The sequence below is a fragment of the Schistocerca serialis genome, chromosome 2 (assembly GCF_023864345.2).
Source record: "Schistocerca serialis cubense isolate TAMUIC-IGC-003099 chromosome 2, iqSchSeri2.2, whole genome shotgun sequence".
NCBI classification, from domain to species: Eukaryota; Metazoa; Arthropoda; class Insecta; order Orthoptera; family Acrididae; genus Schistocerca; species Schistocerca serialis.
Genome location: NC_064639.1, coordinates 1,019,843,356 through 1,019,857,907, shown reverse-complemented (window position 1 = coordinate 1,019,857,907; position 14,552 = coordinate 1,019,843,356). Strand labels below are relative to the sequence as shown.

The 14,552-nt window shown below is 41.7% G+C and overlaps 1 non-coding gene across 1 annotated transcript; it reads right to left on the bottom strand.

Annotated features, from left to right (window-relative positions):
• Positions 1–13,281: 13,281 nt before the first annotated feature.
• Trnat-cgu (transfer RNA threonine (anticodon CGU)) lies at positions 13,282–13,355 on the bottom strand. The gene has a single exon. It is a non-coding gene; the product is annotated as a tRNA-Thr (tRNA).
• Positions 13,356–14,552: the final 1,197 nt, after the last annotated feature.

The following is a 14,552-nucleotide window of genomic DNA, read 5'->3' as shown; positions in this document are numbered from 1 at the left end:
ACATTATATTTTTCTGAACGTAATGCAGCCCCAGATGTTGTCTGAGCATCTACCAACTACCTTGTACACCTCATAGCTGAAGCCTTACACCGCACTGGAAGTGATCACCCACAAACAATCTCATCCTTCTGCATCCCATCCTATTCTCGATCGAATAGGATCTCAAGCCTACTAAAATGTCTATTTGGAATCCATAGAAGGCCAGACTGGAATCCACCTCGTGAACTTCCAGCAACTTGACAATATCCCTCATGCTACATCCTTCCTGCAACAGACCTTGTCAGATGCTGTATCCACCCACCTTCTTACTAATAACATAATTATATCCCTGATGACCCTCATTAGGATTACTCCCTGTTTCCTAACATCCATATAAACACGAACACTATTATCCCACCTGTGGCTCTCAGCTTCCAGTACTAGGACAAAACACACCACTATTAGAAGTAAATGCACGATTCATAGCACATGCATAAACGCATAAACGAAATATTCAACAAAAACTCGACACCTCCCCTTGTCGCAAATGCATTAGCTACCAACACATCAAAGAAAGCCCTACATAGTCACCCCTACAGCCCTTTGTGTCAGTATCCTCTTCACAGATTACTATCCTCAACTGCAAAAAATCTTCAAAAGCCTAAGTCTTTTTCTTTCAAACCACATAAAACCTTCTGCTGATACCTCCTCCTACTGCCCCATCTGTCTGACCTCAGTGTTTAGCAAGGTCTTCGAATCGATCCTCTCCTGCCACATCCATAAACACCTGAAACAACACCACATCCTTCCTCTTAAACACTGTGGCTATCCTATCCCACCAGCTCAGCACCCATAAATCTGCAATTTTTGTCTCCCTCGACCTCAAGAAATTCTAAAACCATCTTTGGCATTCCAGTCTCCTCTTCCTCTCTCCAGACATACGCACTTCCAATTAACTCCATCTCTCCTCTCTTTTATCATTTCTGCATTGCTGATATGCCCAAAACGATTGCACCAGTCCACGTCCTTAAAATGCTGATGATACCAGTTTCCCTGATCTCTACCCTACACTTCAGATATCCCAAACATCCGTCCAAATACACCTCAATCAGTTTACTTCCTGGTGTAACCAATGGCTCCTCGAGATCAAACCCTCCAAAGCCCAGGTAGTAATTACAGGACGAAGTACCTGCACCATCAGTCTCTACGACTCTGACCTTATCATTTATGACCGTCCTCTCCAGTTAACTAATATACTAAAATATCGTGCACTAACCCTGGACTGGAAAGTATTGCAGAAACCTCACACAATAAATATTCAACAGAAAGCAGATAACAGACTAAAATTAAACTATTAACAGGTTGAACTTGGGGCTATACTCGTCCACTATTCTCCACACCTACAAAACCCTGATCTGTCCCTCCCTCTGCTATGCAAACGTTGCATTGATATTGGCTCCACCAATGTCTTAATAGTCCCTAGAACGACATGCACACCATCCAGCTTTCTGCATCGGTTCATTATCCCACACACACAGATACTGTACCATTTCATCAGATTCTCACCCATTCTCAATGACATCAGACACTTCCGCGTCTCTTATACTATCCACAAACTAGATTCCATCAATTCGGTTGTCTCCCCTCTGAACACCAACCTTGTTGTGCTGCTGCACCTTTAAAAACACATCCCACCATCCCTAAACCTACACACACTTCATATCCTATCCTAAATCAACTTCAACCATCTCCCTCTCCCAGACAGCAAGATGTATCCCTATATTTATTCCTCCTTCCAAGTTTAACTCTTCCTATCCTTCCCATCAACCATCAGGACCCTTTTCTCCTTTTTCTTCTCCATGTATTTGTTACCACAGCTCTACCCACACACCAAACTCCACCTCACCTCATATCTTTCCCACTTTGTGTATTGCCACTTGTCTACCCCAGTCTCTAACTTCTGTACTCACACCCCTCAAGCCAATATAACATACTCTCTCGTCCTGTAGTATTGGGTATGTAGTGCAGGTCCTTCAAGTTTTACGTGAAAGTCCTATGTTTCAGTGTTTTCCTCAGAATTTCACCGTTCTGCAATGATTTTTAAGATACACACACACACACACACATATATATATATATATATATATATATATATATATATATATATATATATATATATATTGTCTGTCTTTGATTTTTAACTAAAAATAGAAGAACAGTGCTAATATTTATTTCTCTAGACATCATAGCGTAGCAGACCCAAATGATAATTGTTATAAGTTTAATGAACCCTATGTGGGATAATTGGCGTCACTTGAAAAGTTAATACTCGATGAAATTGTGTTCTACAATTTGACTCTGAATGTTTATATTTTGAAGACTGACCTTTGTATATGTGAAGAAAGAGAGAAACATAAATAATAAAATAAAATTTGAGGACAAAATCGCCCACACTAGCGCAATCTGGCAGCCTTAATTTACACTTCCATACAAATTTTTGACTGTTAATTATTGCCCCAATTAGGTGTAGGTATTAATAGTGACGCTGAATCGTCTGCCATAGGTTCAAAACTATCTGGTGAGTGTACATTTAAAAATATTTTTAACTTTTTTAAGTTTTCTTTTTTTTTTGCACCTACAGTTGTTGTGACGGAACGTCACATAAATTTCATTTCGAGAAAAATTAAAATGGTTCTTTGTGCGTTACAAAATAGTGACGTGTGAACTACAAATTATTGAAAGACTGCGTCCGTGTGCAAGATGAATATCAAATATTAAAAAGTACAGTTTATTATCTGTAAAGATCACAAACAATGATGCATTTAATAAATAGCGTTTTGTTTATAGTATCTGTGCTATGTAGATGAAGAAGAACAGAGATAACGTTTTGGGTTAGTATTTTTTTCCCTAGATAGTTTAGCCTCCCCCCCCCCCCCACCCAAGAACCATGGACCTTGCTGTTGGTGGGGAGGCTTGTGTGCCTCAGCGATACAGATGGCCGTACCGTAGGTGCAACCACAACGGAGGAGTATCTGTTGAGAGGACAGACAAACGTGTGGTTCCTGAAGAGGGGCAGGAGCCTTTTCAGTAGTTGCAGGAGCAACCGTCAGGATGATTGACTGATCTGGCCTTATAACACTAACCAAAACGGCCTTGCTGTTTTGGTACTGCGAACGGCTGAAAGCAAGGGGAAACTACAGCCATAATTCTTCCCGAGGGCATGCAGCTTTACTGTAAGGTTAAATGATGATGGCTTCCTCTTGGGTAAAATATTCCGGAGGTAAAGTAGTCCCACATTCGCATCTCCAGGTGGGGACTAACCAATAGGACGTCGTTATCACGAGAAAGAAAACTGGCATTCTACGAATCAGAGTGTGGAATATCAGGTCCCTTGGTCGGGCAGGTAGGTTAGAAAATTTAAAAAGGGAAATGGATAGGTTAAAGTTAGATATAGTGGGAATTAGTGAAGTTCGGCGGCAGGAGGAACAAGACTTTTGGTCAGGTGAATACAGAGTTATAAATACAAAATCAAATAAGGGTAATGCAGGAGTAGGTTTAATAATGAATAAAAGGAGTGCGGGTAAGCTACTACAAACAGCATAGTGAACGCATTATTGTGGCTAAGGTAGACACGATGTCCATGCTTACTACAGTAGTACAAGTTTGTATGCCAACTATCTCTACAGATAATGAAGAAATTGATGAAATGTATGATGAGATAAAAGAAATTATTCAGGTAGTGAAGGGAGACGAAAATTTAATAGTCATGGGTTAGTGGAATTCGATAGTAGGAAAAGGGAGAGAAGGAAACATAGTAGGTGAATATGGATTGGGGTTAAGAAATGAAAGAGGGTGCCATCTGTTAGAATTTTGCACAGAGCATAACTTAATAATAGCTATCACTTGGTTCAAGAATCATAAAAGAAGGTTGTATACATGGAAGAATCCGGAAGATACTAGTAGGTATTAGATAGATTATATAATGGTAAGAGAGAGATTTAGGAACCAGGTTTTAAATTGTAAGACATTACCAGGGGCAGATGTGGACTCTGACCACAATCAATTGGATATGAACTGTAGATTAAAACTGAAGAAACTGCGAAAAGGTGGGAATTTAAGGAGATGGGACCTGGATAAACTGACTAAACCAGAGGTTGTACAGAGTTTCAGGGAGAGCATAAGCGAACAATTGACAGGAATGGGAGAAAGAAATACAGTAGAAGAAGAATGGGTAATCACAGAAGAATGGGTAGCTCTGAGTTATGAAGTAGAGAAGGCAGCAGAGGATCAAGTAGGTGAAAAGACGAGGGCTAGTAGGAATCCTTGGGTAACAGAAGAAATATTGAATTTAATTGATGAAAGAAGAAAAAATGAAAATGCAGTAAATGAAACAGGCAAAAAGGAATACAAACATCTCAAAAATGGGATCGACAGGAAGTGCAAAATGGCTAAGCAGGGATGGCTAGAGGATAAATGTAAGGATGTAGAGGCGTATATCACTAGGGGTAAGATAGATGTTGCGTACTGGAAAATTAAAGAGACCTTTGGAGAAAAGAAAACCACTTATATGAATATCATGAGCTCAGATGGAAACCCAGTTCTAAGCAAAGAAGGGAAAGCAGAAAGGTGGAGGGAGTATATAGACGGTCTGTACAAGGGTGATGTACTTGAGGACAATATTATGGCAATGGAAGAGGCTGTAGATGAAGATGAAATGGGAGACAGGATACTGCGTGAAGAGTTTGAAAGAGCACTGAAAAACCTAAGTCGAAACAAGTCCCTGGGAGTAGACAACATTCCATTAGAGACAGCCCTGGGTGAGCAAGCCCTGACAAACCTCTACCAGCTGGTGAGCAAGATATATGAGACAGGCTAAATACCCTCAGACTTCAAGAAGAATATAAAAATTTCAAACCCAAAAAAAGCACTTGTTGACAGATGTGAAAATAACCGACTATCAGTTTAATAAGCAACGGCTGTAAAATACTAACACGAATTCATCACAGACGAATGGAAAAACTGGTAGAAGTCGACCTCGGGGAAGGTCAGTTTGGAATCCGTAGAAATATTGGAACACATGAAGCAGTACTGACCCTACGACTTATCTTTTAAGATAGATTAAGGAAAGGCTTAGAGAAAGCTTTTGACAACGTTGACTCGAATACTCTCTTTCAAATTCTGAACATTGCAGGGGTCAAATACAGGGTGCTAAAGACTATTTACAATTTGTACAGAAACCAGATGGCAGATATAAGCGTCGAGGGGCAGGAAAGGGAAGCAGTGGTTGGGAAGGGAGTGAGACTGGGGTGTAGTCTCTCCCCGATGTTATTCAATCTGTATATTGAGCAAGCACTAAAGGAAACAAAAGAAAAGTTCGAAATAGGCATTAAAATCCATGGAGAACAAATAAAAACTTTGAGGTTCGCCGATGACATTGTAATTCTGTCAGAGACAGCAAAGTACTTGGAAGAGCAGTTGAACGGAATGGACAGTGTCTTGAAAGGAGGATATAAGATGAACATCAACAAAAGCAAATCGAGGATAATGGAATGTAGTCGAATTAAGTCTGGTGATTCTGAGGGAATTAGGAAATGAGACACTTACAGCAGTAACTGAGGTTTGCTATTTGGTGACCAAAATAACTGATGATGGTCAAAATAGAGAGGATATAAAATGTAGACTGGCAATGGCATGGAAAGCGTTTCTGAAGAAGGGAAATTTGTTAACACCGAGTACAGATTTATGCGTCAGGAAGACATTTCTGAAAGTATTTGTATGGAATGTAGCCATGTATGGAAGTGAAACATGGACGATAAATAGTTTGGACAAGAAGAGAATAGAAGCTTTCGAATTGTGGTGCTACAGAGGAATGCTGAAGATTAGATGGGTAGATCACATACTTAATGAGGAGGTATTGAATAGAATTGGGGAGAAGAGGAGTTTGTGGCACAACTTGACTAGAAGAAGGGATCGGTTGGTAGGACATGTTCTGAGGCATCACGGGATCAGAAAGTTAGCATTGGAGAGCAGTCTGGAGGGTAAAAATCATAGAGGGAGACCAAGAGATGAATACATTAAGTAGATTTAAAAGGATGTAGGTTGCAATAAGTATTGGGAGATGAAGAAGCTTGCACAGGATAGAGTTGCACTGAGAGCTGCATCAAACCAGTCTCAGGACTGAAGACCACAAGAACAGCAACAGTTGGTTTCGTCTAGCGGAAAGCCGCCATTGTATCACAGTCTAATATATTTAATGTACAGTAAGTACAGAATATATGTCCAATTGTTATTAGAAAATTTTGGTTATTGAAGTAGTGAGCACCTCCCAAAATAGTCCTCATTAATTGTAATTAATAACTCTATTTCAGAACTTCGTGTTGCGGGAAGCTCCCTTTCCCTAGCAGCATTTGGTCGGCCATTACGATAACGATATTTTTAGGTTAGAAATTCAGTCTGTGATACTAAATGTAAATTCGGGAGACTTCTCAGTTTTGAACTTTAAATAGTTTCAAAGCTGATAAAGTAAAGACAAATTCCATTCATTAATATTTTCGTACTGAATGAGTTCAGTATGTTTAAGATTGGCCGCTTAACGGCAGATGAGATTCTCCTCAGTTTTTGCGTTGGAGATATCGAATAGTAAGTACACAAAAATATTCCATTTAATAAGCATTAAAAAGTATTTCAGTTTGTGTATGAAAGTTTGTACATAAATGACCAGTAGCCCCTGAGAACCAAATTAATCATTCACAGTTTGCTTAAAAACAAACATATTTTCTCTCCATGAGAGCAGTGCTCATGCGAACTATTTGTTAGAAGGCGGTGAGTCGCGCGCTGTGTATAAAATATTATTTTGTGCGTAGCCTGCTTCGGAATAGCCGATGTCCGTACGTTTGTTATTGTGGTGTTGGGTTATTTCAGAGTCTCATGCTAGCCCACAATATTTAACAGAGTAAAAACTATTGCAGTACAGAGTAAATAATATTGCAGTATTCAGTATTTATTTTTTTGATTAATCACTGCATATACAGAATGTAACAAAACTCCCACTCCCGAATGCCGCAATAATGTTCCTTTTATCTTAAATAGAGATATGTGATGACGGCTGGCTGTAGCGGCGTATTAAATACAGCAAATTTTAACAACGAACTAGATTGTTCTATTCACAATATTTAGGTAATCATACAGGAAATTCATTTCTTTCATTAATAAAGCTTCATTTTCGGCAGAGAGGTCCAAGTAATCTCCAGACGTATTACATGGGATGCGAACTCCCCTGTGTATGGTCTTACAAAGTGGGCGGTTGGGATGGGGGTTCTGGGGGTGGCGGGGTGGGGGGGGGGGAGCCTTGGGGAGGTCCTGTGCTAGTAATCCTGCCGTCATTAGACCAGGAGCCACTCCAACAAGTTACTCCCCAAAGTCTCCCCGGGCGCACATTTCCGGAACCAAAGTTAGCCTGTAAACTAATAGAATTAGATTGCCCGCGCCTAATTTAATAAAGCCTGTCGTTCGAGACCTCTAACACGAAGACGGAACACTCTCAAGTACTCGTGCTACCACGTATCGACCAGCTATGTGGTAACGTTGTGCTGTTTATGTTTCACCTATGCCTCTTAAGCCCATTCACATAAATAAAGTCTGTAAGATACATTTCTGATTTCGTTCTTTCTCTGCTCTTAGTAATGATATCCAGCGCTATTGTATTGATTTCAGTTTCAAAGTACTCTATTGTGTTGAGAGACAGGGTGACATTCTGTAATAGTGCACAGCCGGCTGAAATAGCGTCTGGGAGACCGCCGAACAGGACCTCTGCATTCAACAGAAGCAACAGAACCCTTACACGCTACCTCTGAATAAGACACCGTCAGTCGGCTTTGAATTTATTTCAAAACATTGCCATAAAATACAGTAATCGTTAGTTGTCCGCTACTATCTTCAGATTACTTGGCGGCTATATTTTGTGAAAAGTTATTCTATAAAAAGGATTCGATCCGGCTAGTCCGAGGCGTAAAAACGATCTTATGGTATGCAGATAGCCTCCTCTACAGAGCTGAACTTATTGTTTCAGGTGTAGGTAACAGTTAAAAGCCAGTATTCAGACAAAACCATACAAAAATTTAAAAGTACAACTGTAGCGGAGACGGGGTAAACTGAGGGTTCTTCCACTGTCAGTAAATTAAAGTACCGCCAAGTCGGCCGCCGTCTTGTCTAGGCTCCAGGCGGCAATCGCGTGTAGCTAGGATGCCATGCTAAGGAGCTGAGGCACGGATTTTCTAATTTTCATTCCGCTGACGTTAGGTAAATCAGTGATACAGGTCGTTTTACAATTCGTAGTATGTGCTCAGGCCTTAGTAGATGAAATTTTGATAACGAACGCATGTCCGGGTAATTTATGGTTTGCATTTAAAACAGGTTTTGAGAATGGATCACTTCTAAATCTTCTGCTTCACGTAGGCACGCAGCGAAGACAACGAGCTCGGACCCGAGGGGTCTACTGGAGTTGTTCCTGATCACGACTCTGCTGTTAGTTGCACAAGTTATACCTCGGACGCATCCTTCCATGTACAAAGTCCACACATGGACGTACTGTGAACTCTCCTAATTGCGGACGTATCAGTTTTTCGCAGCAGTTGTTGTAGGCAGACAAACATTGTATGTGGTGGACTGCGGCTATCTGGAAACCGTTGTCGATACATACGTAGCACAGCCCTACTATTATTACGCATGGTACCGTGCTGCGTAAGGCCTGGAAGTGATCCTATCTTCAAACAAGCGGTACATTTCCGAACACGGTGTCCTTATCGACGCTGCTAAGTTCTCTCTGCAATCCCTAGAAGCTTCTGACAGGCTTATATTTCAAACAACGTCTTTTGGTCTAAAATAGCCACTAATAGCGAGATGGAGACTGACGGGGTAAAGAGGACACACTACTCGAAGGCAAAAGTGGCCGCGTTGACCACTCTTCCCACTGGCAGTCTCCTTTCCGGAAGGTTCATTTATAGTCTCTGTACCCCAATTATACTTAGCTAACTCCATACGTCGCGCATATTAATCCTACAAATTCAAACACACGGCGGAAAAAAACCACAGCACCAAAGAATAATTACTGTAGAGTAATAAAATTTTGAGAGTAGTTTTGTCTTTGTAACATATTTAAGTCATTAGCATTGTAGGATCACAGACCAATGTAAGCACAACATAAGCCACTGCGAATATGAAATGCTGGCACAATAAAATCCGGCGTAACCTCCAGAACGTTGAATGCAAGCATGTAAATGTGCATACATTGTATTGTACAGGTGCCTGATGTCACTTTGAGGACTAGAGTTCCAAGCCTGTTGCACTTGGTCGGTCAGTAAAGGGAGAGTTATAACTAGTTGTCAATGACGCTCGAGCTGTCGTCCGATGATGTTACATCTGTGCTCGATTGGAGACAGATCTGGTGATCAAGGACGCCAAGGTAAGATGTCGACACTCTGCAGAGCATGTTTGGGGTACAAATTGGAAATTTGTGGTAAATTCCTACGGGACCAAACTGCCGAGGTCATCGGTCCCTCGGCTTTCACACTACTTAATCTAACTTAAACCAGCCAGTCGGTGTTGCCGAGAAGTTCTAGGCGCTTCAGACTAGAACCGCGCGACCGCTACGGTCGCAGGTTCGAATCCTGTATCGGGCATGGATGTGTGTGGTGTCCTTAGGTTAGTTATGTTTACGTAGTTTTAAGTTTCAGGTGACTGATGACCTCAGATGTTAAGTCCCATAGTGCTCAGAGTGATTTGAACAATTTAACTTAAACTAACGTACACTAAGGATAACATACACACACATGCCTGAGGAAGGACTCGAATCTCCTACAGGGGGAGTCGTACGAACCGTGATAAGGCGCCTCAGCCCGCGAGCTACCACAATAGCGGTATGTGAGCGAGTGTTAACCTGTTGGAAAACGCTCCCTCGAATGCTGTTCACCAGACTTATGTACAAATTTGCAGTCTGTACGCGTGAGATAACCACTAGAGTGCTCCTGCTATCATACAGAATCTCCAGTTATAGGTTCAGTGTGTCTAGCACACAAACAGGTTCGTTTTAGCACCTCAACTAGCCTCCTTCTAACCAACACACGGAACTCATTGGCACCAAGGCAGAACCAGATTTCATCATAAAGCACAACACACCTCCACTATGGCTTCCAATGAGCTCCCGCTTGACATCCCTGAAGTCGCAAATGGCGATGGGGTCAGTGGAATGCATGCTACAGGGAGCTGTCCTTGAGGAAACCGATTTGTAACACTTCGTTGTGTCTCTGTGGTGCGAACTGCTGCTCAAATTGCTGCTGCAGGTGCAGTACAATGCTCCAGAGCCGTGGGTTAAATACAATGGTCTATCCCCTAGGTAGAATCAAGTGCCCATCCGACGACCGGTCTTCTTGGACATTCTCGTGATCACCGCTGCCAGGAATCATACACAATGGCTACATTCCTACCAAGCATTCCTGCAATATCGAAGAAGTAACATCTAGTTTCTCGTAGCACTAATACGCTACCCAACCAATCTCACTGAGGTGCTGATAGAGGCGCCTTTGTCGCTTTCATCGCATTTCAGAGTAAAATCAGCTTCCCTCCTCCAGAGGTAACTAACGGTCACGACCGTTACAGCGTTTATTTAAAGTAAACCTAATTTGCATCCAGATAGTACCGCTAATAGTGCCGCTCTTACGCTACGTGTAGTAACTTTTGTTTATGTCGCACAGCTCCTTCTTTGTGTTGCAGTTTTTTTCCATCAGTGTATGTCTTGAAGTAATGGACACTTTTGAGGTGGTATATGTGTGACAAGTGTGACAAGTTATTTATAGAAAGCTTTTATTAACAATCGTAAAAAAAAGGTCAGTGGGTGTTGTGAAATGTAAACAAATTGTAAATAAATGCATCAGGTAAGAAACTAATAGAAAATGGAAAATACAAATGAGGAAACAAAAACAAACACTGTAAGTGAAGCGTCCTCTGATATCCGCACAATAATGCAACCGATAAAGTGTTGGTAAAATGTTCGCGGTACTGCGGTGAACGGTACAATCGTTGATGACATTGCGACAGGTAGGCCATGTACTGCACGGCTTCACTGAGCTGTAATTCAAAAATGACATAGGCAGTGTGTTCCAGTAGCCAGGCCACGGCGTTTCACTTTGTTCTTGGGTGCTTGAGGCAGTATAGAACAATAAGATGCCTTTTGATACCACAACAAAGTAATTTAATGAGAAATGTGTGGACTTCTTTGGCACGTCATGTTTCACCTCTTGTTAATTACGTAGTCCCTGCAGAGGCAATGAAGCCATCTCAGCTATATAGCGACCCACCAAGACAAGTAATTGTAGGTATCAGAGGGAATGACAGAGTTTTTTGCCGCTAGCAGCAATAATTGTGGCATTCGATTTTTTCTGTATCGGCGTGAACGGCAGGGAGACGTGGCCAGCTCGGCTAAGTCAATGAGACAGTTTTAGGCTCTTCCAGGAAAGCATCCGGGCTTCTGTAAAAGTGTGACCACTTTGCTTTTGAGAGCAGATGGTGGCATCTCCCCATAAAGTCGGCGCACGAGGCGGCCTTTCCAGTTTCCACCTACGCCCAGTCTCCATATCAGCCGCTGGGCAGATTAGTGGTGAGCATATCGATAGACATGGGCTATTGGCAATCTTTACATTAGGGCTTAGTCTTCACTGCAACGAGTCCATCTGACTTGTAGCCCTGCATTTCAATCAACCTTTGTCGTATTGCTAGCGATTCACAATCTCAGTGAGTACTCATATTAGCCAGGAAACGTTGTTGCTATTACGTTGAGGAAGGCATCGTTTTAGCTTGAACGCCTTACCCTTTAATAACTTTGCCAGCCCTCAACACCATCTCTCACTGTACATTTTGCTTTGTGTTTGCTTTAAATTAAGTCTGAAGGGAGCAATATTTCATTTCAGTACCCCATTCATCCTGACCCCTTGAATTATAGTAAACTTTTGTCAGCTGATAGAACTTATTACGGGTAGGAAATCTTACAAAGATTCTACGTAAAACGCTGGAAAGGAAAGTTACAGGAAAAAGTAGATATGTAGTAGGCGGTAAAAACCTTGTGGGAACCTTAAGGTGTGGGTTCAGTGAAGAGGAAGTTATACTTTTGAACTGTACCACAGTTTCATGAGTTTACTGTGAACACTCTACAGAGATTATCATTCTAGTTGGCTAAGAGAAACAAAAATGAATGGTTTTAGGAAATGGTCCGAGTGACTGGCAAAGACTGACTGATGTGCACCCTTAGATCAATCTTTGGAAGCCAGAATGTACCTTGATGTCTAGAGCACAAGCCTCGAACAAGGCCAACACAGATACGTTTTTCTAAAAAATTATTTTTATATTGTCCATCGCGTTTCAAATGAGCATGAATCCAATCTGTTGACCAGTCCGACAAAAGTAGTTCTCACACAAAGGAAGACGATATATCGATGGCGTTACTTCAGCAGAAAAACGGTTGCTACCAACTTGCACAATTAGGTTACCATTGAATAGGTATAAATATTTGATAAAATCAATTATACGTTAAAATGATAACGAAGTTACCTGCTACATTCAATATCTCACTGTTTTGTGGTAACCTGTTGTGGTTAATAAAGAGTAAACTTGCTGTGTCTCCTCCTAACGACCATCGTCACATCTTGTTGCCAAAGGGGCATCATCGGCAACTAGAAACTTCGCTATCCGTCTCCGCCCAGGATATGGAAGCGTGAAGTTGAACGACTTCTCTATGAAATAAATGATGACTAACTGAAACCCTCAGCTGCCGACAGGTGTTGTTGATATACCTCGATGTGGACAGCTGAAAATGCGTGTCCCGACAAGGACTCGAACTCGGAATCTCCTGCTTACATGGCAGACGCTCTATCTATCTCAGCCACCGAGGACACAGATGAATAGCGCGACTGCAGGGACTTATCCCTTGCACGCTTCCCGTGAGACTCACATTCCCAACTGTCCACAATTCTATATATATAATGTACCTTATAGACATTTGCCCATTCACTCGTTACTCGCGCACGCTTTGGCGATTCCCGTGAGAGTTTGGACAAGCTGTGCGCATTCGCACAGACGAAGGTCAATGGCTTGGTAGCCTTTAACTATATATATGAAGATAGTAACTGTTCTCGAAAGAACAGAATATAGTTGATGACCGTGCAGCTTTTCCCTGGAATAAATGATGACTAACTGAAACCCTCAGCTGCCGACAGGTATTGTTGATATACCTCGATGTGGATAGCTGAAAATGTGTGCCCCGACCGGGACTCGAACCCGGGATCTCCTGCTTACGTGGCAAATGCTCTATCCATCTGAGCCACCGAGGACACAGATGAATAGCGCGGCTGCATGAAAGACTTACTTATTCTTTTTTAATTTCTGTGTAGTGTATGCAACGCACTTATAACAAAAACGCAGTTACGCATCTAGTCCAATCGTATTATTCACACTATATTCACACGTGAAGGAGACAGTTTGCTTAACCATCAGCGGATGATATGACGAAAGGTTTTCACACTGAGGATGCAAGTTGTGGAGCAGTATTACTGGGTCTCTTGCGGGCTCGGAACCATAATTCCTTGTGTTCGCTGGAAACTGCTTTGTCATCGCTAATGACCGAAACACTTTCTGTTAATGGCGGGAAGAATAACTTAATCCTCGTTTAGAAACGAGGCAGGGCTTAATTTCGGAAGCCGCCTATCATGTCGCCCGCGGAACTTAAGCACAACGTCCCCGGCGTTCTGTTTCTACACTGTTTATGCATGCAAATGTTGGAGCTTCCACGAAACGCCACGCGCTTCTCGCCGTAGCAGCTAATAGACTTCTCAGATTGGTACCCTACAACTGTAAGTTACTCTGTAAACCTATAAATTAAAAATATTCCTCTGCTGTAGATTATACTGAATACGTGGAGTGTATTCACTTGGATAATACCGTTTAATTCACATATACATGCACCTACTCTGTGTCATTCACTGTACCGTAGATTACGGATGGAAGTTAGTAATGTTATTACAGATTTCCTGTCCTACTCCATTGAGCGATGAAATATCTCTGTGCATGGCATCATCACTCTTATGTTATTCTCTTGGCCCTTGAGCGAGATATTCGAATATGGCACATTAACGGTCGCACAGACATTTTTAACAAAAGTTCTCTAAATTTACATAACAAGGAATAACCACGTCGCCTTTTCTCCACCGGTTAGCATATCTGTTAGATATTGGAATAGATTTTATCGATCTGTCATGATCTTATCACTAGTTTCTGAATTCAGTCGATACTTGCTGTCCTACCTAGCTGATAAGAGCTCCAAACACTGAAACTATACTACAGAATTAGTCACACTAGCTACCTGTACATGAAAACAGTGCTGACTCTACACTCGTAATCCACATTCACTCACTATAACTGCACTAATTCTTTTTCATTTCATTTACCCAAAAAAGACAAGCTGATTCATGATGGTGGATACATATTTTCTGTTAACTTGTTTACGGATTTTCAAGTCAGAGGGTGTCAAG